The 24,864-nt window shown below is 40.6% G+C and overlaps 1 long non-coding RNA gene across 1 annotated transcript; it reads left to right on the top strand.

Moving 5' to 3' along the window:
- The first annotated feature begins 1,738 nt into the window (after nt 1–1,738).
- Nucleotides 1,739–23,285, top strand: LOC143443206 (uncharacterized). The gene is made up of 3 exons (XR_013111972.1): nt 1,739–1,845; nt 22,467–22,624; nt 23,106–23,285. It is a non-coding gene; the product is annotated as an uncharacterized LOC143443206 (long non-coding RNA).
- Nucleotides 23,286–24,864: the final 1,579 nt, after the last annotated feature.

Here is a 24,864-nt window from a genome sequence, read left to right as displayed (position 1 = left end):
AGGAATAACTGTGGGTTCTTCTACATTGTCCCATCTTTAGTCATACACTCAGTGGGGTAACATTGCCTGTTGCAGGATATTTGATCACAATGTGAACCCCAAGATTATGCTGTTTCCTGGAAAAACCTGTTTCTAGTTGTGGTCTGTTTCATCCCTAGCATGAAGCTTTGATCCAAGAGTTTTCTGCCTATTGTAAACAGCATTAAATAAAGTTAACAGCAGGTGTCAACAAGAGGTGGAACAAGCAACCAGTTTGCTAGGGAGTGAACATAGGGAAAACCATAGAGAGTGGGAGGAAGTCACAAGGACGGATAGAGAGATACAGGAAATAGAGGATGAGCATTCAGTTTGAGGGTTTTTGAGACAGTGTGGAGAAGGAGAATTTCCCTTTTCTTTTTGGGACAACTGAGGAGGAAGACCAGCTGCGTGCTTTCTCAGTCTCTTTGGGCTAACAGGCTTTTTTCTCAGCATCTGGCTCCTGAGTCTTCATTGGTAAAATTGAATTGATTGAGGTTTTGTTAAAAACAACAATTGTCTTTGCAAGAAATGTTTGACTTTTAAATTACATTTCTTTATTTAGTGGTGTGTGTGTGTGTGTGTGTGTGTGTGTGTGTGTGTGTGTGAGAGAGAGAGAGAGAGAGAGAGAGAGAGAGAGAGAGAGAGAGAGAGAATGTGTACCTGTTCTATGGCACATGTGTGGAGGTTGGAGCAGTCCTACTAAGTTCCTTCTCTCCCTCCACCATGCAAACTGAACTCAGTTTATAAGAGATGGTAGTCAACATCTTTACCCATTGAGCTATCTCACTGGACCAAGCAATATTTGTCTAAGTGTCTTTAGAAACTCTCTTGTGGCATATGACAGTCATGGGCAGTCAAGTCAGATGAATGGTAGTGTGCATGGATATATTCTTGTGACTATTTAGATAGCTCCTGGTTTGAAAGGACACATAGTTTTTTCTTTTTTTGAATGGCTGATGAGAATCAATCTCAGCCCATGCTACTTATAACTTTCCAGACAGTTCCAGTAATGTTCCTTTGAAAAAGATTTGGAGTGACAGTTTTTGAGAGACAACGAAAGCAAACTGTACAAATGATCATTTTTTCCTGGGCTTAAAATCTCCACTTGCCAGAGCTCTCTCAGAAGAAGCCTGTATCTGTCTTCTTTCATGCTGTTTGTTCATGGTGTCTATTCCCCTTATTTCCTCCCATATAAGGGAGATCCTTTTTACATTTTTGAGTCTTAATATAAATAATATAAGAGCATGTCTGAAAGTCTAGCGCCAGGCGCTTCTTGGTTGCATGTCTTCTTAAGTTTCAGGGCAGTTTGGCGGCTTTCTGCAGAGCCTTATCTCACAGGCCAAAAAGAAGAGCTGTTCACAATAGCGGCTTCTCTTCTCATCTGTGTGTGCACGCTGCGCAGGGAAAGTTCAGCCATCCTGCTTCAAATGGTATCTTTCAAAGGCATGGATAAAAAAAAAACAGAGGGAGGGGAAGAAAAGGAAACAAATATTGAGCTATTACAGAGAGTTTTTTTTTTTTTTTTTTTTTTTTTTTTTTTTTTTTTTTTTTTTTTTTTTTGCAAGACATGTTTATTAAGCAGACTTTATTCTCCCCAACACACTCAAAGACATCTGATTAAACCATGCCAGGGAAATTGACAAAGCTTTTCTTCGCCCCATCTGTTCAGGAAAGATAAAGTGTTTTCTTAGCCGATTTTTATCATCTCTTAGGCTCTATACTCAGGAAGAAACTGACAGTTTATCATATGAAACAAGAGTACCAAACACACAGAATCCAGATCAGAAGCGAACTCCAGGATACGAAGGCTACAGTCGAGACTTTGTGGTATGTGGCAGCTGAGGCTGGCAATCAGAAGCACATATGATAATTGGGGCTGATGCCAGGGACGAGTCAGGGACATTGATTCAAAACAGAGCAAGGGGCAGAACTTTTCAGTATGTCTGGTCTCAAGTGGGTAGATCAGCTTTCCAGGCTTCTAGGGGAACATGCATGACTTTGGTGTGCAGGGTCACTTGTGCTGTGTCCCTTTCAGCCTATCAGCAGAACAGAGATCACTGTCACCAGGGCTGGGACAAAAACACTCTTTCCCACTGTGCAGTGTTCATTTGTCAAACAGGCTATGCTTTCCCTGACCTTCAATAACACACAGGATTTATACAAAGCTTCTCTCCCTTAGGGTTCAAGTAAGTTCCGTACATAGAGTCTTTCAAATTTCCATAGACCTCTTCTGGACACTATAAAGTAAATTAGGTTATTTGAGGGGCATCAAGTAAAGAAAACATCACAGTTTGGAGTGCATTTTCCCTTATTGCTCATCTTTCCACAGGTGTCATTTCCAGTAAGTGACATATTCAATCACTTTGTGATTTACCTCCTTTTGTGCTAATCACATTGTGTCCTGTCTCCTTCACTCATACTGCTATTTTCTTAGATACCCATTTTGCTCTTCCTGGTATTTACAATTCGATTCTCATTAGCTTGGTTTTGCTGAGCCCAAGGAATACCTCTGTGACAACTCCTAAATTATAGATGTGATCAAGCCACTGTGGAAATCTAAGGTCATTTCCCCAACTCAATGTCATTTAATGGCAGCTGCAAAATTCTTTTCCATGCAAGAAAAACATATTCTTGTGTGCCAGGGATTAGCACAAGGGTATCTTTGATGGCATTGTTCTGTCTGATGTGAATCAAAAGTCACCAATGAGGTCAACATGAAAGCAAAGAATATTTTCTTCGAGTGCTGAATAAAGTTCGAAATTGGGATGCAAAATTTAATATAGACACAGAATGAGGGCTATGATAAGATGAGAAAGGGTGGGTGTTTCTTTAACGAAAGTTAAAAGGGAAATATGTTGTTTGACCTTTTCTTAGACACAGACAACGGTTGAGTGGGACCATGGGGGGAATTGAATGTGCATAAGTGGGGGAGAAAATTTTACAAGTCCAGTGAGATAGCCATACCAAATAGATGGAACCAGAAAAAAATTTTGAGTGAAGTATCCCAGATGCAGAAATGCAAGTATAGCGTGCATTTGCTTCTATGTGGGATATTAACTGTAAGGCAATGATAACCAAGCTACAATCTGTAAAACCACAGAGGCTATGCATAGAGTAAGGGACTTGGGGAGGCAGGTAGCTCTTACAAGGAAAAGGAAATAGAATGGATAATTATGGATGAATGAGGTTGGCATAGAAATGGAGGACCAAGCTGGGAGGGGGAAGATGAAGAGGATATGTAGGGATAAACAGCTAAAGTAAGGGCAATTTGAGGGGTAGTATGGAAACCTAATACTGTAGAAGCCTCCTAAAAAAATTTTCATATACACATATGAAAGCAATCTACATAAAATTATCAAATAAAACTGGGATCACAGAGTTTCAACTGGCTTTCTCTTATCACCAAATGAAGCTCCCAGTCTCTGGATTGAGTTGTATGTAATTGAGGTTTTGGCCAAAGAAATCCCATGGAAATCCTCAAACAACCCAGGTTGCCAAGCCTCAAGGTTACTCTCTGCAAACTGATCGCAAGGCCCTATCTCTGAAGAGAACACCTACTCAACTCATTAAATGTGAAAATGTAGAGCTGGTGCCTAGAATGGTCTCTGGTACAGGAAGATGTTCTGTACTCTGCCAAAAGGGAAGGAGACACCAAACCAGCTACAAATCATTCGATCTACAGTGGTGTCCTGATTGAAAGATATACTACGGTAATGGTGACACAAAACTTGTGCGAGTAACCAACCAATAACTCCACAACATGGAACTTATACCCAGCACTGCTTGGGTGACCAAGAACGACAAACTAGATAGCCCAGGGACCTAGGGTAAAACTAAATATACTGATCTAAAAAAAAGAAAAACAAAAATGCAGTGATAAAATGATTCTTAATGAGTCATAGATCTGTTTCTCTCTCCCCCTCCCTTCCTTCTTCAGGTTTTCTCTTGTTCATTTTCTTTCTTTCAGGTTTTCTCTCTCTCTTCTCTCTCTCTGAGCCCACCTCAGTCTTTGATTGGTTACACACTTGTTACACAATAATACACAATCAAAAGACTTTTTATTATTTTTCTCAAGCCCATTATTTTTCCTGAAAAGAAACCCCATGTAACTATGTCACCAGAGAGAACAATGCACACACAAAATCACACACAGTTCAATGTCTGCTAAAGCAATTTATACATTAACTCTTACAGCTCAGAAAAACCTCCACATCACAGGTCAACTGAGCATAAACTTGCAGTTATGGCATTAGCATGAGAACAGAAAGGTGTTAAACAGTTCAGAGTAATGTTAATATTTTTAACTTATCATAAATTTGTAAAATCTCTTCCTCCAGTTTATTGAGCTCATCCAAATATCTATTTGTACAGTGCTTTTCAAACTTTTTTCCATATGCAATATTAATTCCTCTTGCAGCTTCCTCCAGGGCTCCTTCACAAGCCCAAATTCTATGTCTTAGAACTTCTACCTGAATTTCCTTAGGCAGGTAGTGCCAGGGGGGTCAAATCAGTATGTTTCAACCTTTTCAGGAAGGGCAATTCACTAATCCAATGGCCTCCTTATGGGGTCTAAACTCTTCTGTCCATCCTTTATCTTTTTTATTATACCCATATCTTCCAATTTTCCCCCAATATATTCAATCAAATGTTCTGTTATTAGAGATCTCCCCTCATGGAGACTCTCACCATTGGTCACTAATCCAGTAGAGCCACCTATTTCTTCCTGCATCTTGTCCCTTGTATTGTTTTTTATAGACATCCCTGTCCTTAGTGATCTAGGCCCAGTATTCCTTTTCCTTAAGATCTTCAATTCTCTTAACAACTAAAGCTTCAGGCATCAAAAACATTTCCTGCTTCAAATAGTTCCTGGTACAACTTAATCATCATGAGATGGCTAAGATTTCCCAGAAAACAAGGCAGTCAGGTTCCACCTCCAGAACCCCTTGTCCCATTATGCCTGGGCTGCCTGCTTGAATGACCAGGGCCAGGGCAGTTGGTTCCTAATAGACATCAGAGCCATTTCCTTCTCTAGCAATGCTCTCAATCTCCTTTCCTGAAATTTTTACCAAAATTATATTTGCGGATAAATATGGTACAGAAAAAGACAAAACAGACAAGCATACAAGATAGTGAAATGCCATCGGCACACTAGAAAGCCAGAGATGCATTATTCACGTTGATGGTGCTCCTCCAGCCAAAACTGTCACGCTCATTAACCATGTGGCACCTGATGGTTAGTGAGCATTTTCTGATGTTAGAATACTTTAAGCCAAATAACTTATAAATGACAGAAATTTATTTGATATACAACTCTTATTGTTTGGGATTGAGCTTAAGATTTGGGCTCCAACTAGTGAGAGGGCCTTCTTCTCTCTCTAGGGTGTAGATTCCTCTGAATTATAACAGGGTGGAAGGTATGATACACAGAGAGGAGACATGTTTTTAATACTTCACAAACTCTCTATGGGATATTATCTACACAAAAGTGTCATCAATTATTATTCATAATGACAGAGGACCTTGAAGTAAATGTGTCCAGAGGAGCTAGATCACCTAGAGGATTTCAAAGTAATAGAAGGTGATCTAAAATTTGTGTTTTAATTAGCTGGTTTTGTTGATCACTCTCCAAAGGGTTGGTGTTTAATTAAGAAGACACATAGTCATTGCTTTCACAATGTAAAGTATACAGACCAAGTTGAAAATAATTTGTCCATGATACCAGGAATGGCAGAAGAGAAAAAAAAACATATTTTGCTAAGAATAAATGATGCAGAGAGATTCCTGATGAAATAATTGTCTCAATAAAAGTCATTTTCTGAAATCTATATTATGAAAATTGGACTTTTAGAGAATATTCCAAATCACTGACCAGTCATCATCCATATCTTGATGATCCATTAAATCTGTCCTTATTGTCCATATGAGGTCCCTCCTGGATGCAGGAAAGTGGTTTGTTTAATAGTATTTGCTTTGTGAATTTTCTGGAGGTGATGTCGTTATAGAATATAATCCAAAGGGTGTCTCCAAGGATAATGTTACACTTGTTAATTATCGCAAAGGCATTTTTCTTTCTTTAATGAGTATGCATGAAGGTTGCCTTATCACCAGTAGAGTCGATTTAGAGCATGTGAATAATGTTTGCTCATTATTTTCTACATTCATCCCAAGTACATTATAGGAATGGACAGTGGAGTTTAGTAAAAATCCGACTATCCTCAGAGGTCTTTTCCAACTCCAACACAGGCAATAAAATTAAGAACAAGAATAGAAACAAGAGCAAGACTGGCAATTTATAGCAGTGTAAAGAGGGTATCAAGCCTCTGGCATGTTGCCAGGTTCATGTTTCTTTATTGAACAAGGAGCTGAATTGGAAATGTCTTGTCAGCACAGGTTGGTTACAAACAGGCATCCCAAAGGGGTACCCTCGGGGAAGTCTTAGATTAGGATTCTCCCGTCATCCTATAAAATACTCATGCTGACAGGGGTGGAGGAGGAGAAGAGCAAGACAGTACAGCAGGATACAGGAAAAAACGAGAGCATGGCTGGGCTTAGGGAAAAACAAAATGTAGTGAGAGATCTTGGAGAAGGAAGGGGGATAGAAGCTAGTCTGGAAGGACTGACTAACACGAGACTGGGAAAGGGAAATGAGCGAACAGCAAGTGTAGAAAGAAGGAACACTCAAATGAGTTGTTACCTTGTTTTTATTCTTTGATAATTTCATACAGGCATATAACCAATTTGTGGCATTTTTGCTCCCTTAACTCTCCTACATCACCTTTCTTCTCACTAAAACCCTTCTTTTCTCCAACAAGCCCCCTGTCATGGTTTGAATATACTTGAACCAGAGAATGGCACTATTTGGAGGTGTGGCCTTATTGGAATAGACGTGTCACTGTCTGTGTGGGCTTTAAGACTCTCATCCTTGCTGCCTGGAAGCCATTATTTTGCAATCAGCCATCAGATGAAGATTTAGAACTCTCAGCTTCTCCTGTACCATGCCTGGCTGGATGCTGCCATGTTTCTGCCTTGATGATAATGGACTGAATCTCTGAACCTATAAGCCAGCCACAATGAAATGTTGTTCTTGTAAGACTTGCCTTGGTAATAATGTCTGTTCATAGCAGCAAAATCTTAACTAAGACACCCCCCCATTCTACTTTGATGTCTTGATTTTGACTTTTGATTAGCTAAATTTAATTATGGTTACTTATATGAGCATGATCTTATGTGAAGATCAGATAGGATAAACAGAAAAGGGAACAGAATCATAGGGTGGAGTGGCTGGAACAACACAGAGAAGAGTTGAGGCTAGACTGGAAAGCAGGCATCCAAACAGCACATTGTGACTACATGGGATTGGCGGAGCTTGTGGTACATGTGGTATATAGAAACATTTTGCTGAATTCCTGGCTCATCAGTTCTGATGGTGATAGAACTCCACTGACAGTAATGGGGATGAGATGCCCACTGGCTTAACCATTGAGGTTATTTCAAGGTCAGTGTAATAGAGCTTGGCAGAAGGGGGTGCAGGAAATAATGGGAGTCCACATGGGATAGAAGATGAACTAGGTTCTTTTGGTAACAGTGAAGAAAACTGAGTCATATTGTGTATGTAAAACTCTTTAACAGGTAAGAGCTTTGTTTGTAATGGGGGTTGGGGGGGGGGCGGGGAAGACAGAGGTCTGAGAGAAACTAAAGTAAATGCCAGGGTTTTACATGTTAATGGAAAAGTCCTGCTACCTTAAAACAATCAGGGTATATAAACAGAACTCATAACTAAGGGCTGTAACTTCCAATCCCAGATATAATGAATGGAGTCTGAGATGCTTGTGGAGATGAAAGTATAAATAAAAAGCAGGAAAAATACACTATGAATTGAGTTTATTTCTTTTCTGGTCACTCTTTACTTTTGACCTCAGCCTCCCTTGGTTTGTGGGATTGATTAGTTTCTTTTTATGTGTTCAGCCATCCCTGATATAAGTCTGTGTATGGTTGCATCTATTTTTTTGGTTTCTTTCTTTCTTTCTTTCTTTCTTTCTTTCTTTCTTTCTTTCTTTCTTTCTCTTTCCTTCTTTCCTTCTTTCCTTCTTTCCTTCTTTCCTTCTTTCCTTCTTTCCTTCCTTCCTTCCTTCCTTCCTTCCTTCCTTCTTTCTTTCTTTCTTTCTTTCTTTCTATGGGTTTTTTTTTTGGTACATAAATCTTGATCTTAATAAGTAAGAATTTGTTTTCTGCCAATATAATTGAGGCAGGTGATTAGAAAGTATCACCTTTATTTCATGCTCTAAGATGAGACAACTCTCTGGGGAGCTGTCTGGAGCAGGTGGTAGCTCCTGAACTTACTCTCTGGTTCTCTGGCCTATCTGACCAGCAGCTTCGCCATGGCTGAGGTTGAATACTCTGGAGACCAGCCAGATTCTCTTCTCTGGCCTGAACCCAGGACTATTACCTTTCTGGCCCCTTAGTTCCTCAGAGGTTGCTCTGCCCTGCTGGATTGTCACCTCTGCAAGCCGCCATTCCCTTCTGCTTCCTGCATCACCCTTGTCACAATTAGTGACATGTTAATCAATCAATTCTTAAAGTTTTTCATTTTAAAATCAAACATCTACATATCCTCTCCCTATTATTTAAACTTTTTTCTTGGTAACTAAGAAGTGATAGAATTATGATAGAGACATTACATATCCTTGACATGTAGGTTGTCTATGCCTGAACCAAGCAAAGGCAAAGAGCTACCAGACAAGTTGCTTTGGCTACATTTCTCAGACACATGTCCTTGATGTGCTCAAGGATCTTTGCTAAAATTCTTCTGGATGGAATTGAAGTTTTCAACTTGACTAAAGTTCTCCATGATGTTGAAATCTGACTTAGAATATGCATGATACCAGCTCAATTGAGCATAGGGACCTTCTGGGAATTTGGTTAACTCTCTTTATTTGAGAGAATCTATCCTCAAGGTGAGAATGGGACTCACCTTGGGGGACCAGGATTCATGGCCCACCCTTTAGAAAACATTAGTATTGATCTTAATTGCTGGCTGCTTCTGCTTGTTTTCCTAAGGAAAACCCACAACCAATAGGCTGGCAGAATTGACTTATTTCCAGATAATCCACATTAAATGTCCTAAGTAACTAATTTATCGTCTAGAGAAAAAGTGAGAGGTTTAAATGGAAAATATTTTTCATAGAATAAAAATGCTTCTAGAAAATATAACCTTTCTTTTCTGGCCACTGGGTTAAGCAGAAAATGGGGATGGGATGAAGTATTATTTTCTATTATTGCCAGCCCCCAGAGGTCCAAATCCCCCAGTGTCTGAAAAACGCCGTCTAAATGACTTTTTAAAAAGTTCTCCTCAGCTGGTAGCTTGAGATTTAGCTCAGACTGATTTTTACAGCTAAATTATAAAGCTCTAACAATGGGGCTTTAATAACAGCGGTGCAGACAGCTCGAAGCAGAGGCACTTTGAATAGCCATCGTTGGGACTGTGATCTTGCCGAGAAGGCCCAATCAGTTGGAACTGAGAGTTGCAGAGGAACTGTGATCAGGGAGATATTAGACCCAGCTTCTTTGTAAGAAATCCTTCATTTATGCAGCTTTTTCATAGGACAGAGTCCCGAAACTTGCAAATATCAAAAGGGTTCAATATCTTACAGCAGAGGTATTTAAAGAAAATTGGCCCCCGAATCACTGGGCTCTTGTCAGATGCTCTCATTCCATTCATACAAGGCTGAAGAAGCTATTTTTAAAACTAGCTTTAAAAAAATGATAGCACTGTGTTTCATCGTTATCAGGTAGGTCTCTCTCTCTCTCTCTCTCTCTCTCTCTCTCTCTCTCTCTCTCTCTCTCTGTGTGTGTGTGTATAACTGTGTGTAAAAGCCAGGGTGGCCTAGAACTCATTATGTAGCCAAACTTTCCCTTGAAATAATGGCCGTTATCACACCTCAGCATCCTAAATGCCGTGTCTGGCCATCATTCATTGATTGTGTAATTCTTAAAGGTGTAGAAATTTAAATGAAACTCAGGCTGGCTCTTCACTGTGAGGTTCACAGACATAATTTTCATCTTTCTTAGTGACTATAATAGAAAGAAAATTAGGACAAAGAGCTTGTAGAGCTTGTACATTCCCCTTATGTGAGTGTATGTTCTTGAGGGAGGGGCAAGACTGCAAAATGCTGAGTGACAAAGAACAACGCTGACTAATAGACATAAGAGCTGAGGCCATTCAAACAACATTCTTTCTAGTCACACTTGTCAGCAAGGAATAGACTGCATCTTCTAGCCTAGTCCTTCCTCTAGGCACGCAGGCTACATTTTGGGGGATGGGGTGTATGGCTCCTGTTCTGTGGCAAAGATGAGCCTGGAATCTTGAAGACCCAGTCCCTAAATGGTGGCAAGGTGAACACAGTACCTTCTAGGCATGGTGCTTTCTCTTTGACATGAAGCAGACTGTATCTTCTAGGAATAATTCCTGATTTGGGGCACGTTGCAGAATAGATCACCGGATGTGGTTCTAGCTCTTAAGCAAAGATTAAATTGCATCTTCCAAACATGACCTCTATGCTAAGGTAAGGTGTACCTGGAATCTTCTAGTACAGTCCTCCTCTGTGGCAAGGAGCACATAGCATGCATCGTCCAGGCACTGGCCTCTCCTTTGGGCTGTATAGAGCTCCATATCTTTGGCCTTTCGGGCCTTTGATGGACTTTTCTCACCAAGTTCTACTGTAAAGATGTAGTTCCATAGCCTTTAATTTTTTTCTTTCAAGAAAAGGTCTTGTTAAGTTATCCAACTTGGCTTTGTGTATTCTCTCCAGACCAGGTAGAGCTTGAACTTGTGATTCTTCTGTCCCAGCCTCGTAGTGGCTAGAAATGCAAACTCAAGTTACAAAGCTGGGCTGCAGTTTTTTCTTTATGACTTACTGCTTGTGATGGTTTGCTTATGCTTAGCTATGGAGTGGCACTATTAGAAGGTGTGGCCTTGTTGGAGTAGGTGAGCCCACTGTGTGGGCTGTGAGACCCTCACCCTAGCTGCCTGGAAATCTGTCTTCTGCCAGCAGCCTTCAGGTGAAGATGTAGAACTCTCAGCTCGCCTGCACCATGCCTTCCTGGACACTGCCATGCTCCTCATCTTGGTGATAATGGACTGTCTCTGAACCTGTAAACCAGCCTCAATTAAATGTTGTCCTTCTAATAGTTGCCTTGGCCATGGTGTCTGTTCACAGCAATAAAACCCTAACTAAGATACTGCTTTAATTGTATGGACAATGCATGATTCTAAACTACTAGTAGCACAGAAAGTCTTACAAAGTTTTGAGAAACTGAGGTTTACAGTGTAGGTAGAATGCAAAACTTATCCGTTTCCTTCCTAAAAAGCTGTCATGAAGGAAACTTACAGAGTCAGTTTTATGAGCTTGGAGATCCTCAGAGTGAAACAACATGTATCTGAGAATCCCTGGCCCCCTCAAATTGATTCCATTACTGAAGAAAGAGCTGAAAGAAAGGAGTCCAGGACATGGGTTATATTTTCTGAAGAGCCTTTCAAAAGGCATTTGATAAAGTATCAGAGAAAAGCCTCACATGAAAGTGAGGATTTATGAATTACAGAAAAAAAGAAGGCACTTGAAAATGAGGTGGAGAGGAGAGCCAGGAGTATGATTAGTTACCCTGACAGACAGTTGAAAATAGAGCCCAGCATGGCTGCTTTAGGGAGCTGTCCCTCAGAAGCAGTGGCTGCAGGCTCTGCACTCTCTCATAAGTCATGAGGAAGGAGCCAACACTTTTTGCCTGAAAGTTTTGATTTATCCAGAATTCAACTTGCAAGTTGGGGTCACGAAGACTGGGCGGTCCTGTAACTCCATGGTCTGGATGAGCTCAACATGAAGAGCTAGCTACTCAAAGTTCTCTCACTGATGGCTTGTCTTGGCAGCTTTGGGGACTTTGCCCCCTGTCTGTTTACTTTTGCAATTTGTAGAGACAGATGGGCAGGTGTAATGACTGATCAGTGTTCTGTATATCTAGAAATATTTAGCTCTTACAACAGGGCATCTTCTTAAGCACCTAGCTGCACAAGGTATATCAAGGTATATATTCTCATGAGTTAAGGTATGAGCAGATTTCAGGAAGAACCATATATATATATATATATATATATATATATATATATATATATATATATATATATATATATGCCCAAGAGACATATATGCCCAAGAGACTATGTATGTATGTCCTCCTAGTCCCACCCTCACAACCCTCTTGCCCCATTATACCATTATCCCCTCTCTCCTCAGAGAACAGAAGTCCCTCATGGGTACCAACCCTCCCTGGCACATCAAGTCACAGCAGGACTAAGTGCATCCTCTCTCACTGAGGCCAGAATAGATAGCCCAGCTAGGGTAAAGTGATCTAAAGGTTGGTAACAGAGGCAAAGTCAGCCCCCACTCCAATTGGGAGGGGACTCCCATGAAGAACAAGCTGCACCTCTGCTACATCTGTATTGGGAGCCGAGATTCAGTCCAGGTGTCCTCTTTGGTTGGTGGTTCAGTCTCTGTGAGCCCCCATGGACCCAGATTAGTTTTTACTCTGTAGGTCTTACTGTGGTGTCCTTGATTCCCTCCAGATCCCTTAATCTTTCCCTCTAGACTTCCACAAGACTCCCCAAACTTCACCTGATGTTTGGCTGTGGGTCTCTGCATCTGTCTCCATCTACCACATGAAGTCTCTCAGATGACAGTTGTGCTAGGCTCCTGTCTGAAAATCATATCAGAGTATCATTAATAGTGTCAGGGGTTGGCTCTCTTTTATGGGGTGGGTCTCAAGTTGGATCAGTCATTGGTTGGCCATTCCCTGGATTTTTAGCCTTGAACTTCTTATAGGCAGGACAAATTTTGGGCTGAATGTTTTGTGGGTGGGTTCATGTATCTGTGCTTCCATTGGAAGTCCACTCTGACTACAGGAGATGGCTTCTTTAGGCTCCATATTCCCCCATTGGTAGATGTCTCAGATAGGGTCCCTCCCATAGACTCCATGAAGCATCCCCCGTTCCAGAGATGCTCACCGGCACTGATTTCTCTTCTCTCTCCCAGCATTCCTCTTGCTTCCACTCCTGATCCTCACCCCTGTTTCCCTCCATACCTTTCTTCCACTAAGCTTTCCCTCTATCTACTTCAGATGTCTATTTTATTTATTCTTCTATGTGAGATCTAATCATCTTCCCTAGGTCCCTCCTTGTAACTTTAGGTCTGTGGAGTGTAGAATTCTTATCCTGTACTTTATGGCTAATATCTACTTATAAGTGAGTATATACTATGTGTATCTTTCTGGGTCTGGCTTACCTGATTTAGGATGATATTTTCTAGTTCCATCCATTTGCCTGCAAAATTCATGACGCCTTCATTTATAATAGCTGAGTAGTATCCCATTGTGTAAATGTACCACATTTTCTTTATCTGTTCTTTGGTTGAGAGATATCTAAGTTGATTTGAGTTTCTGGCTATTATGAATAAAGCCGCTATGAGGATAGTTCAACAAGTGTCCTTGTGGTATTGTGGCACATCTTTGTCGTATATGCCCAGGAATAGTATAGCTTGGTCTTGAGTAGAACTAGTCCCAATTTTTTAAGAAACCACCAGATTGATTTCCACAGAGTTTGTACAAGTTAACACTCTCACAAACAATGGAGGAGTGCTCCACTTGCTCCACATTCTCACCAGCATGTGCTATTACTTGAGTTTTTGATCTTAGCCATTCTGTAAGTCATTTTGATTTTTTTCCCTTATGACTAAGGATGTTGAACAATTCTTTAAGTGCTTCTCAGCTATTAGACATTTCTCTGTTGAGAGTTCTTTATTAAACTCTGTACCCCATTTTTTTCATTGGGCTATTTGGTTTGTTGGTGTTTGATTTCTTAAATTCTTCACATATTTTAGGTATTAGCCCTCTGTCAGATGTAGGGTTAATGAAAATCTCTTCCTAATCATTAGGCTACCCTTTTTTCCAGTTGCTGGTGTCTTTTGCTTACAGAAAAATTTCAGTTTCATGAGGTTCCATTTATTAATTGTTGATCTTAGTGCTTGAGCTGTTGGTGTTCTGTTCAGGAAGTTGTTTACTGTACCAATGCATTCAAAGCAATTCCCCACTTTCTCTTTTATTAGATTTAGTGTATCCAGTTTTATATTTAGATTGTTGATCTACTTAGACTTGAGTATTGTGTGGGTGATAAATATGGATCTACATATTTGCATTCTTCTACATGGAGACATCCAGTTAAACCAGTGACATTTGCTGAAGATGTTTTCTTTCTTTCTTTTTTTTTTTTAATTGAATAGTTCTGGCTTCTTTGTAAAAAATTAAGTGTCTGTCAGGTGTTTGGCTTTATTTAGGGGTCTTCCATTTGATTTCATTGATCAACTTGTTTGTTTTTTTTATGCCAATACTCCCCACTTTTAAAAATGTATTTATTTTTAAAATAAATAGCTCACTACAGCCCTTCCTCTTCTCCCATGCAAGCCCTCCCACACTCTACCTCTCCCTTCTCTGAGAAGGGGAAAGTCCCCTCTGTTTGTCACCCACCCACTAACCCTGTGCTTATCCTTTCCAACTGAGGACAGACAAGGCAGTCTATTTGGGGGAACAGGATCTATAGGCAGGCAGGCAACAGGCTCATGGACAGCCTCTGTTCCAGTTGCTGGGGGACCTGCAAAAAGACCAAGCTGTTCATCTGCTACATATGTGTAGGGTGCCTAGGTCCAGCCTGTGCTCGCTCTTTAGTTGGTGATTCAGTCTCTGGAAGCCCCCAAGGGTCCAGGCTAGTTGACTCTGTTGGTTTTCCTGTGGAGTCCTTATCTTTGTTGAGTCTCTCTCAATCCTCCTAACTCTTTGCTAAGATTTCTCAAGCTCCATTTAATGTTTGGGTTTGGGTGTCTCTATCTCTTTCCATTGGCTGCATAGTGGAGCCTCTCAGAGGATAGTTATGCTAGGCTTCTGTCTGCAAGTATAGCAGAGCATCATTAATAGTATCAGGGATTAGGTTTTTGCATGTGGAATGGGTACCAATTAGGGGCAGTTACCAGTTGGCCATTCCTCCAGTCTCTGTTCCATCTTTCTCCTTACACATCCTGTAGGCAGGGCACATTTTGCGTGGGCGAAAGGTTTTGTGGGTGGTTTGCTGTCTTTATCCCTCCACTGGGGAGTTCTGCCTGGCTACAGGAAGTGGCTCCTTCAGGATCCATATTGCTCACTGTTAAAAGTCTCAGCTAGAGTCACCCTCATAAACCCTATGAGGCCTCTCCCGATCCCAGGTCTCAGGCATGTCCTAGAGATTGTGCTTCTCTCCACTGCCAATCTCCCTTCTCTCTTACTTTCCAGTTTTTATTACTATTGCTCTGTAGTATAGCTTGAAATTAGGGGTGCTGATACCTCCAGATGTTCTTTTATTATGCAGGATTATTTTCACTATCTTAAATTCTCCCCACCCCCATAGGAAGTTGAGAATTCCTCTATCAAGTTCTGTGAAGACTTGTGTTGGAATTTGGATGGGAATTGCATTGAATCTGTAGACTGCATTTCATAAGATGGCCATTTTTAGTTTGTTAATCCTTCTGATCCACGAGCATGGAAGATCTTTCCATCTTCTGATATCTTCTTCAATTTCTTTTTTAGAGACTGAAGTTTTTCTCATACAGATAAAAATCACTTGCAAGATTTTCTTATGTCTGTTGAGACTTGCTTTTTTTTTTAGCTGCAAAAATTCATTCATTTATTTTTTTTTAGTTCTTATCATACTATGAAGAAACTTCTAGTACAAGGTTAAAGAGATGTGATAAAAAATGACGTTGTAGCATTGTTACTAATTACATCAGGAAAGCTTCAAGTTTCTTTTTAAAAATTTTTTTTTATATTTTATTTACATTTCAGATGCCATCCCCTTTCCCCAATTACCCTTCCTAGAAACCCTTATCCCATGCCCCCCTTTCCTTTTTGCTTTTATACATTTTTTAAAAATGTTAATCAAAGGCTTTATAAGTTTGGTAATGCTCAATCAGAAGTGTAACCCAATACCCAACCTAGATATATAAACTATCTTTGACTGGTGGAGACACGTGAACATCTGCCTCCATGCCCCCCCCTTCTCTCTCTCATCACCTAGCTTCACCCTTCCTGTTAAAAATAAAACTTTTCTAAGATGCAATTAGAGCATAATTATTCCTAATTGTGCCACTAAGGTACAAGATAGTCCTAATACTCAGTCCATCATTTTGTTGACTAACTAGAACCTTTGTCATCTCTCCTAACTAAAACACTTAGTTTTGAACCTGGCTTTTTTTCTTGGCTTTAGAATGAATGTCAGCTGAAAACCATCCACTCAGATCTTTTCTCTCAAAGCAAATAGCCAGGATTGGCTATGAAACTATAGGTCTTCAACCCCGTCAGAAATCCAGAATGACTGAGTTAACTGAAATTATGGGAAGCACTAAGCATAGCTTCTAAAACTTAGCCAATTTATAGAGACCGCTGAACACCTGGAAAGCCCCTATACTACCAAATGTTGGAGCATCAAATCTTCAGCCTTCTGGCCCAGAGTCATCTGACAGACCTTAGTGATGCAGGATTATTAAGGGCTGATTACTCTGTCTAGGCAGATATAATCAGTCAACTCTTCTGCAAGTGTGTCCTTTTCTGGACAGTAATTTGTCTGTAGATGGAAAGAGGCAATTCTTGCCTAGTGGCTGTCACTGCACAACTGGAGTAACTCCAAGGATGCTCAATTTCTTCTTAGAATCCACGACAGGAAGCTGTCAGGAGCAGACAGGTCTCTAATCCAAATGAACATTAATATAGAAATATTTGTAACGTCAATTCTATGGATTTCTGACGTTTTGAAAACCAACTATCCATGTAAGGTAACCTGGACTGTTGTCTGTTCACTCTTCTCAGCTATTTCTAAATAAAATATGGAAAACATCCTAACAATAAACTCAAAACCATGAATTTGCTATAGTCCCGTAACTCATAGGCTAACCATCCCAAATCATTTTAAAAGTTAAAGAATGACTGGGTCTAAGCCTTGTATCCCTAAATGTGTTGTACAGGCACAATGCCCATGAGAGTATCAATATTCATCTCACTTTTATATCAATAAGAAGCTCATACCAATGAAAACCTTAAATTTGAAATCAAAGTAAATTTTGTACCATTTAAGAAATTATAACTTCATCTTGATATTAATTATACTGATTTCTACCAATAGGTATGGCTATGCAGTAAGTCCTAGCTAATCCTCCCTGTTCCAACAAAACCACTACTTTTCCCTAGAAAGACAGACCAATATTAACCACCTTAGTCCCCAAGCCCAAGGAATAGGGTCGCTGACTCTTCTTTAACTTCTTCAAGCTGATAATGGACATTGAGATATTAGAAGAGGGGTGGGAGGAGGAGTAAATTGATAAGCCTCTGACACTGTGTCTTCAATGCATCCAGATGCAATTCCAGGACATTGGAGGTTTGGGCAGGTCTGCTCAGTATGCTTGATGAGTAGCTACACCAAGGCTGTGTATTCTGCAATACACAATTCTCAGAACAAGTTTTAGTATCAAGAAAAAAAAATTTTTTTTCCCTAGAGGGCTGACATTTTTTAAAGCTGTTGGTTTTAACAACTTTTCTTCCCCCCCTTTTAAAAATTGGTTGTAATATTTACATTTCAAATTTTATCCCCTCATCCCATTCCCCCCACCACCCAGGAACCTCTCATTCCACCCCCCTTCTTGTGCTTCTATGAGGGTGTGATTTTCCAGTTTCTATGATGCTGTTTCCATGAACATAAACTGCCTCCTAAATTTCTAAATCCTTCCCTTTGTGTTATTAAATCTCCTATTTTTCTTTTTTCTTTCTTTTTTCTTTTCCCCCCTCTTTCCCCCTTTTTTATCTCTTTTTTTAAAAAATTGGGTATTATATTTACCTTTCAGATTTTATCCCCTTACTCCACTTCCTCCCACCACCCAGAAATCTCCTATCCCATCCCCCCCTCCTCATGCTTCTATGAGGCAGTGCCCGCACCTACCCCCCACTGCCCCCTCCCCAAACTCACATCCCCCCCCACACACACCAAGAAACTCCTCTCCCACCTATGCCCGACAAGCCCATCCTCCCCTACATATACTGCTGGAGTCATGGGTCCTTCCCTATGTGCTCCCAGGCTGGTGATTTAGACCCTGGGGGGCTCTGGTTGGTTGGTATTGATGCTTTCCTCCTGGGGTCACAAACCTTTTCTGCTCTTTCACTCTTCTCTCTAAGTTCTCCATTGGGAAACCCTTGATCATATCAGTGGTTAGCTGTGAGCATCGTCCTCTGAATGTGTTAGTGTTTGGCAGACCTCTAAGGAGACAGCTATATCATATTCTTGACAGCATGCACTTCCAGCCATCCACATCAGTGTCTAGCTTAAGTGACTATACATGGGATGAATACCCAGGTGGAATGGTCTCCTGATGACTCCTCCTTCAATTTCTATCCCATGTTTTGTTTCTATATTTGCTCCCTTGAGTATTTTTGTTATTCGTTCTAAGTAGAACTGAGGCATCCCCTCTTGGTCTTCCTTCTTCATGAGCCTCATGTGGACTGCGGGTTGAGTCTTCGCTAATCCAAGCTTTTGGGCTAACATCTGCTTAACAGTGAGTAAATACTTTGTGTGTTCTTTGTGATTGGGTTAACTCACTCAGGATGATAATTCCTAGATCCATTCATTTACCTAAAAATTTCTCGAATTCATTAGTTTTAATAGCTGAGTAATACTCCATTGTGTAGATGTACCACATTTTCTGTATCCATTCCTCTGTTGAAAGACATCTGGGTTCTTGCCAGCTTCTGGCTATTATAAATAAGGCTGCTATGAACATAGTGGAACATATGTCCTTATTATATGTTGGAGCATCTTCTGGTTATATGCCCAAGAGTGGTATAGCTGGATACTCAGGTAATGCTATGTCCAGTTTTCAGAGGAAACGCCAGACTGATTTCCAGAGTGGTTGTACCAGCTTGCAATCCCACCAACAATGGAGGAGTGTTCCTCTTTCTCTGCATCCTCGACAGAATCTACTATCACCTGAGTTTTTGATCTTAGCCATTCTGACTGGTGTGAGGTGGTATCTCAGGGTTGTTTTGATTTGCATTTCCCTGATGACTAAGGATGTTGAGCATTTCTTAAGGTGCTTCTCAGCCATTTGAGTTTCCTCTGTTGAGAATTCTTTGTTTAGCTCTGTACCCCATTTTTAAATAGGGTTATATGGTTGTCTGGAGTATAATTTCTTGAGTTCTTTGTATATCTTGGATATTAGCCCTCTATCAGATGTAGGATTGGTTAAGATCTTTTCCCAATCTGTTGAGACTTGCTTTGTGGCTAATTATACAGTCAATTTTGGAGAATGTTCCATAAGGGGTTGAGAGGAAGCTATATATATATATATATTTTATGTTTGGGTGAAATTTTCTGTAGATATCTGTTACATCCATTTGATTCATAATGTTGGTTAATTTCATAGTTTCTTTGTTTAGTTTCTGTCTTGATAACCTGCTCATTGGAAAGAGCAGGGGCTTAAAGTATCCCAACAGTAGCATGTAGGCTTTGATGTAGGATTTTAACTTTAGTAATGTTTCTTTTATGAATGTGAATGCCCTTGCATTTGGGGCATAGATGTTCAGAATTGAGCTGTCATCTTAGTGGATATACTTCTTTGAATATAGAACATGAGCCACTAGAAAGTCACAGCTTTGTTGTTTTACTAACCTGTTTGAGTTGTACAAAAAAATTATTGGACTTTCTCATGGTGTTTTCTTTCTTTGTTTTTATTTCTTTGTCAACTTTCCACGGCAATGTATAAGGTCCCAGCCATGTGTTCTTTGCAAGATGTACAGTGACAGGTATGCATTATCTCCTGTGGAGTGGGCCTTCAATATAGTCAGACACAAGGTGGCTAGCTATATTACACTCATGCCAACATGGGTGTGTTTTGTGAGGCTAGTTGTTGTAGCTTTCAGGATTTACAGCTGGGTAAGAATGTTGATAACTTTTTTTTCTTCAAATAGATTACATAACATCTCTTAGTACTATTTATTTTCGTACATGTTTAGAATGTATTTGGGCCGTAATCACTTCTACATTCTGCTCTGTCTCTGTGTCTTTGTGTCTGTGTCACTGTCTGTCTCTGTCTCTCTGTCTCTCTCTGTTTCTCTGTCTCTGTCTCTCTGTCTCTCTCTGTCTCTCTCTGTTTCTCTGTTTCTCTCTGTTTCTTTGTATCTCTCTGTCCCTATTTCTCTGTCTCTATTTTCTTTCTGTCTGTCTGTCTCTCTCTCCCTCCCTCCCTCCATCCTTCCAAATTATTCCATTGTTATTAACAGATACCCTTAGTCCTGATTCCATATCTTCTTGTATGGCTTCCGCGACCTTAATGAGTAATAGACATGAGCTAGCATCAGGAAGGTACCATTACTCCCCTCCATAGGAAAAAAAAAAACTGTACAAGGAATGGTCTGTAGTATCTAAGCTGATAAAGCTGGCGTACAGACTGACCCCTTGATCATAAAGTTTACATGCTTTTACTTCACTGTAGTGCCAAAGCAATACACATTCAAGGACACTGAGACTTTTAATTTTAAATGTTGACCTTTTCCTGAGTGAGCCATACACAGTGCTATATTTGTACAATGCTGGGCATTTGCAGCGGCCTATAGCCTACAGTCAGTTACATGAAGTAGACAACAACTAATAGCCTGTAGTGAACTGTGCGTGTGAGCTACTCCATTGGTCTGGTTAGATATGTATATCGAATTACAATATACAGCTGATTATAGACTTATTGGGCTGTAACTCCTCTACAGGTTAAAGAGTATATGTTTTCCAGTTGCTGCCAGAGTACCTGTAACCCATCTGCTTTTATTGGGTGTTGCCACGTGGTGAAGGAAACTACTAACATCCAGGCTTTGCTGAACACAGGCATAGCTTCCTCTCCCAGTGGGACCCCTTTCTAAAAATATGTCATCTACTTCTTCTGCCTCCTCCCAAGTGTGTCTCCACGAGGAGCTGGAATGCTTGCTTCTGTTTCTGCTTATAATTTGCAGATGGGTTCTCCTATCACACTATCAAGACCTTCCCCCCCCCCCCCCCAATGCCTATGAACCTTGAATGGTTCACAACTTCAGCTTAACTCAGTTGAGGCTTTGTGTCATTTTCAAAGTCTCTGTGAAACTTCATACTCAGAAAGTGAATGAAGAGGAAAACATACTGTCATTCTGGCAGCCTCTCTTCTGGCTTTAACCAATCAAGAGGAGGCATTAACTAGTCCAATTTTATTTCTGAAAAAAAAAAAAAAGTAAAACGGGATGAGGGCTGAGAAAGTGAGCAATAAAACACCATGGCCAAAAGCAACCTGGAGAGAGTTCACCACAGTTTACATGTTGTAGTCCATCATGGAGAGAAGTCAGGGCAGGAGCTCATGGCAGGAAAGAGGAGGCAGGACGGAAGAAAAGACCATTGGTCATTGGAAAAACACTGGTCATTGGCTTGCTCCCTGTGGTTTGCTCCACCTGCTTTCTTATATGCCTCAGGACCATCTGTCCTTAGGTGACACCTCCCATAGTGGGCCGAATCTTCTTCTAATCATTAACCTGGGGAATTGTCTTACAGACCTGCCACAGTGGTTTTCAGGCTAAGCTTGAGCTCTGGTTTCTGAGTTTTATTTCTTAGTCTTCGATACTGGACTGAACACTTTGTACACAGTCCACATGATTTGATGTCATTTTCCCAGGGACTCATCTGGTTGTCCCTGTTCCTGGCACTGATACCAAGATCTTCCCATTAGAAGACATTAAGTTCATCTCAGATTTGTGTTTCTGTACATCCTTCAATTCCAGAGAATTGCCTCCTTCTACAATTTCAGAAATTTCACTTTTTGCAATACAGTAGATATTTACAGGTTCTTCCTTGAAGCTCAGCTTTGAGAATTTAGAGAACATTAGACTTTGCCTTCTGGTAGTTTTTTTTTCTTTTTGGTAAATATGTTGAATTTGGTATAATTTAGAAATTGGATTGGGTGATGAGGACATGTGTATTTAGTTTTCTTAAAGCTTACATGTGTTAATTTTTCTTTAAAGTCCAAAGTAATGTCTTTTGACAGGAATGCATTTGGAGGTATCAACACTTCGAAGAAAAAAAAAGCATTATTTTTAAAATGAGTGAATAATGAATGAAATATTACTTATTGTAACAAATGAATGACACACAACTAGTCTGATATTTAATGCTGTCTTACCCATTCATAAGCATATGGATAGAGTCAGCATTAGCAGAGACTATTCAGAATGTTGTTATTTAAAATTTTAATAGTCGATTTATGTAGGTTCCTAAGTCCTTGTTTTATTGAGGGGGTCATCCCAAAGTTTACATGTGTTTTTTTTTCTTTTAGGTCATGCTGTGTAATTAACCTAGGGCCTTGTGCATGCTGAGTAAGCACCCTCCAGCCCTCTCTACTGAGATACAAGCTCAGATCTCAGAGTTTGTTTTAATTTCCATTTTTGAAGGATCTTGAAGATCTTCTCCAGACAGAAGCCACTTATAATTAAGGTATCCTGAGGGCAGCTGTGCACTGAAACCAAACTCAGAACACTAAACATTTGTCTCAGAAGGATGACTTCAGGCTTGGCTGCATCCTTGCTGAAGGCCCTTGCTCTGCCTCCCACTTTTAGATAAGGCTGAGCATCCAGGGCATCCTCAGTGGAGATAATGGCATCTTACTTTTTCATTTCCAGTTTTACATGATCAAGTTTTAAATAAAAATTAAATCATATTTATAATTATTTTTCTCTTATAGAAAAATCTTTTATTCTCGTGTATGAAAAATTTGGAAACACACACACACACACACACACACACACACACACACACACACAGAAACACAGGCACATTTCTGATTATTTATGGGTACACATGCTGGGAATCTGTGTGATTGCCTTCATGGCCTCTTTTCTTTTTGGACTACGTTGAAGAGTCTCGAGAGAAGAGACCACCCTGAGTGGTTCTATATTGGAAATACTTATCTTATCAGGCACAATCACCAGACTCTGCAATTAAAAGTTAGGCCCTGAGCCAAGATTCCCTCTGTGACCTGCCTTAGCCATCCAGTGCCCACCCAGAAACTTTGTGCAGCAGCAGCAGCAGCAGCAGCAGCAGCAGCAGCAGCAGCAGCAGCAGCAGCAGCAGCAGCAAACACATCTGGTTGTTTCTCTCACAGGTCAGTTCCAAAAGCAGAAGGTATTTTCTACATAATGTAATGTACTTTCTACATAAGCCACATTTGATTTTTAAGGAGTTGGGTTTGCCTATTAAGGTGTACTTTTAATTGGTAAGTCTGTGCCCACAGTGGCTAGCTGTGGTCCTAGGCCCCACTCTTCTTGTTAGTTAAAGTGAAGGTATTTCTTTAAGCCTCACTGTCCCTACTAGTTATAAATAGCCACAAAAACCTAGTATTTACCTAATTCAGAGTCTGAAAATTCAAAGCAGGTTGAATACCAGAGATATCGAGTCAACTGATGTTTGTGCTAGGTTACCTAGTGCAGTCTTTCATTGTCCTTGGTTGTCCCGGTCTTTGTCTTCCCTTCTCAAGAGTCCAGCCTGCTATTCCATTTCATCTGCCAAGGGACAAATGTGTGTGTGTGTGTGTGTGTGTGTGTGTGTGTGTGTGTGTGTGTGTGTACATGTGGGTGTAATGAGGCCAGAGAAGGACATTGCATATGCCCTGCTCTACCACTCTCTGCCTTATACACCTGGAGATAGAGTCTCTTCTTAAACCCAGAAGTAGCTACACTGGTGTCCAGTGAGGCCCAAGACCCTCCTGTCTTTGCCTCTTATTTCAGCAGTGTTACAGATGTGTATATGGCTGGCCATGCTTTACTTTTTACATGGGTGCTCTTTACCAAAGATTGGATCGTCATGCTTGCCCAGCAAGTCCTCTTACTAAATCCTTCAAGAGAAATCTCTATAGCCAAAGAAGGGTCATATTTACAGCCCTTTGCAAAGGGTGTGTGTTTGGCTGGAGTCTAGAAGAACGCTGGTTGTCATGGTATGCAAGTCTCCAGACTTCAGGCCTAAGTCCCTTGGGCAGAGGTGGATCTGAGATCATTGTGATGGGTGAGGCTGAAGGGTCTGTGGCAAGTGGCTTACCTCAACTTCTTACCACTGAGAAGCCAATCCCATATCGATCCAGAGCAGTAACAATAATGAGGTAAGAGCAGAGGAAGGCTGTGGACAGCTCTTCCAGAGAACTTGGCAGGTGGCAATGGGAAGCTCTTAGAACTCTGGGTCCTGAGCACTCAGGCCGGGTGAGGCTGCTTCTCAGGGAGCTGAAGTCACCTGTGCTCTTCTGAGTTACCTCCCTTCTTGGGTGGCTGGCGCACCTCTGTGGTTCTTGCCCTGAAATGCTGGGGTGGGCTATGTGGATGTCATTCTAATCACAGTCATTTAGATGAACTACTTAAGATTGATGTCTAATTAGCATGCAGCTCAGAGACAATTATGTATATCATCAAACATGTGTCAGGGAATCTTTGTTGCTCATTTTATCTGATTAAGACACTAACTGCTGCACTGTGAGTCATGTAGACTGTTAGACTGGCTTTTCTTATTTTCTTGCTCCTCTGGATGGTGCTTTTCACATATGCCTTCTTTGTGTCTCCCTAACTGATTACATAGGGTGTTTTTTGGTTAAAAGTTCTGACTTCTCTTTGTGGGGGAGGGGTCCCTCTATGATACTTCTGTTTCCCTTTGTCATGGTCTACAATTTACCAATCACAAGGCAATTGAACACA

This window comes from Arvicanthis niloticus, chromosome 8, assembly GCF_011762505.2.
Source record: "Arvicanthis niloticus isolate mArvNil1 chromosome 8, mArvNil1.pat.X, whole genome shotgun sequence".
NCBI classification, from domain to species: Eukaryota; Metazoa; Chordata; class Mammalia; order Rodentia; family Muridae; genus Arvicanthis; species Arvicanthis niloticus.
The sequence above is the reverse complement of the archived record's forward strand: the minus strand, read 5'-3'. Positions and strand labels throughout refer to the sequence as shown.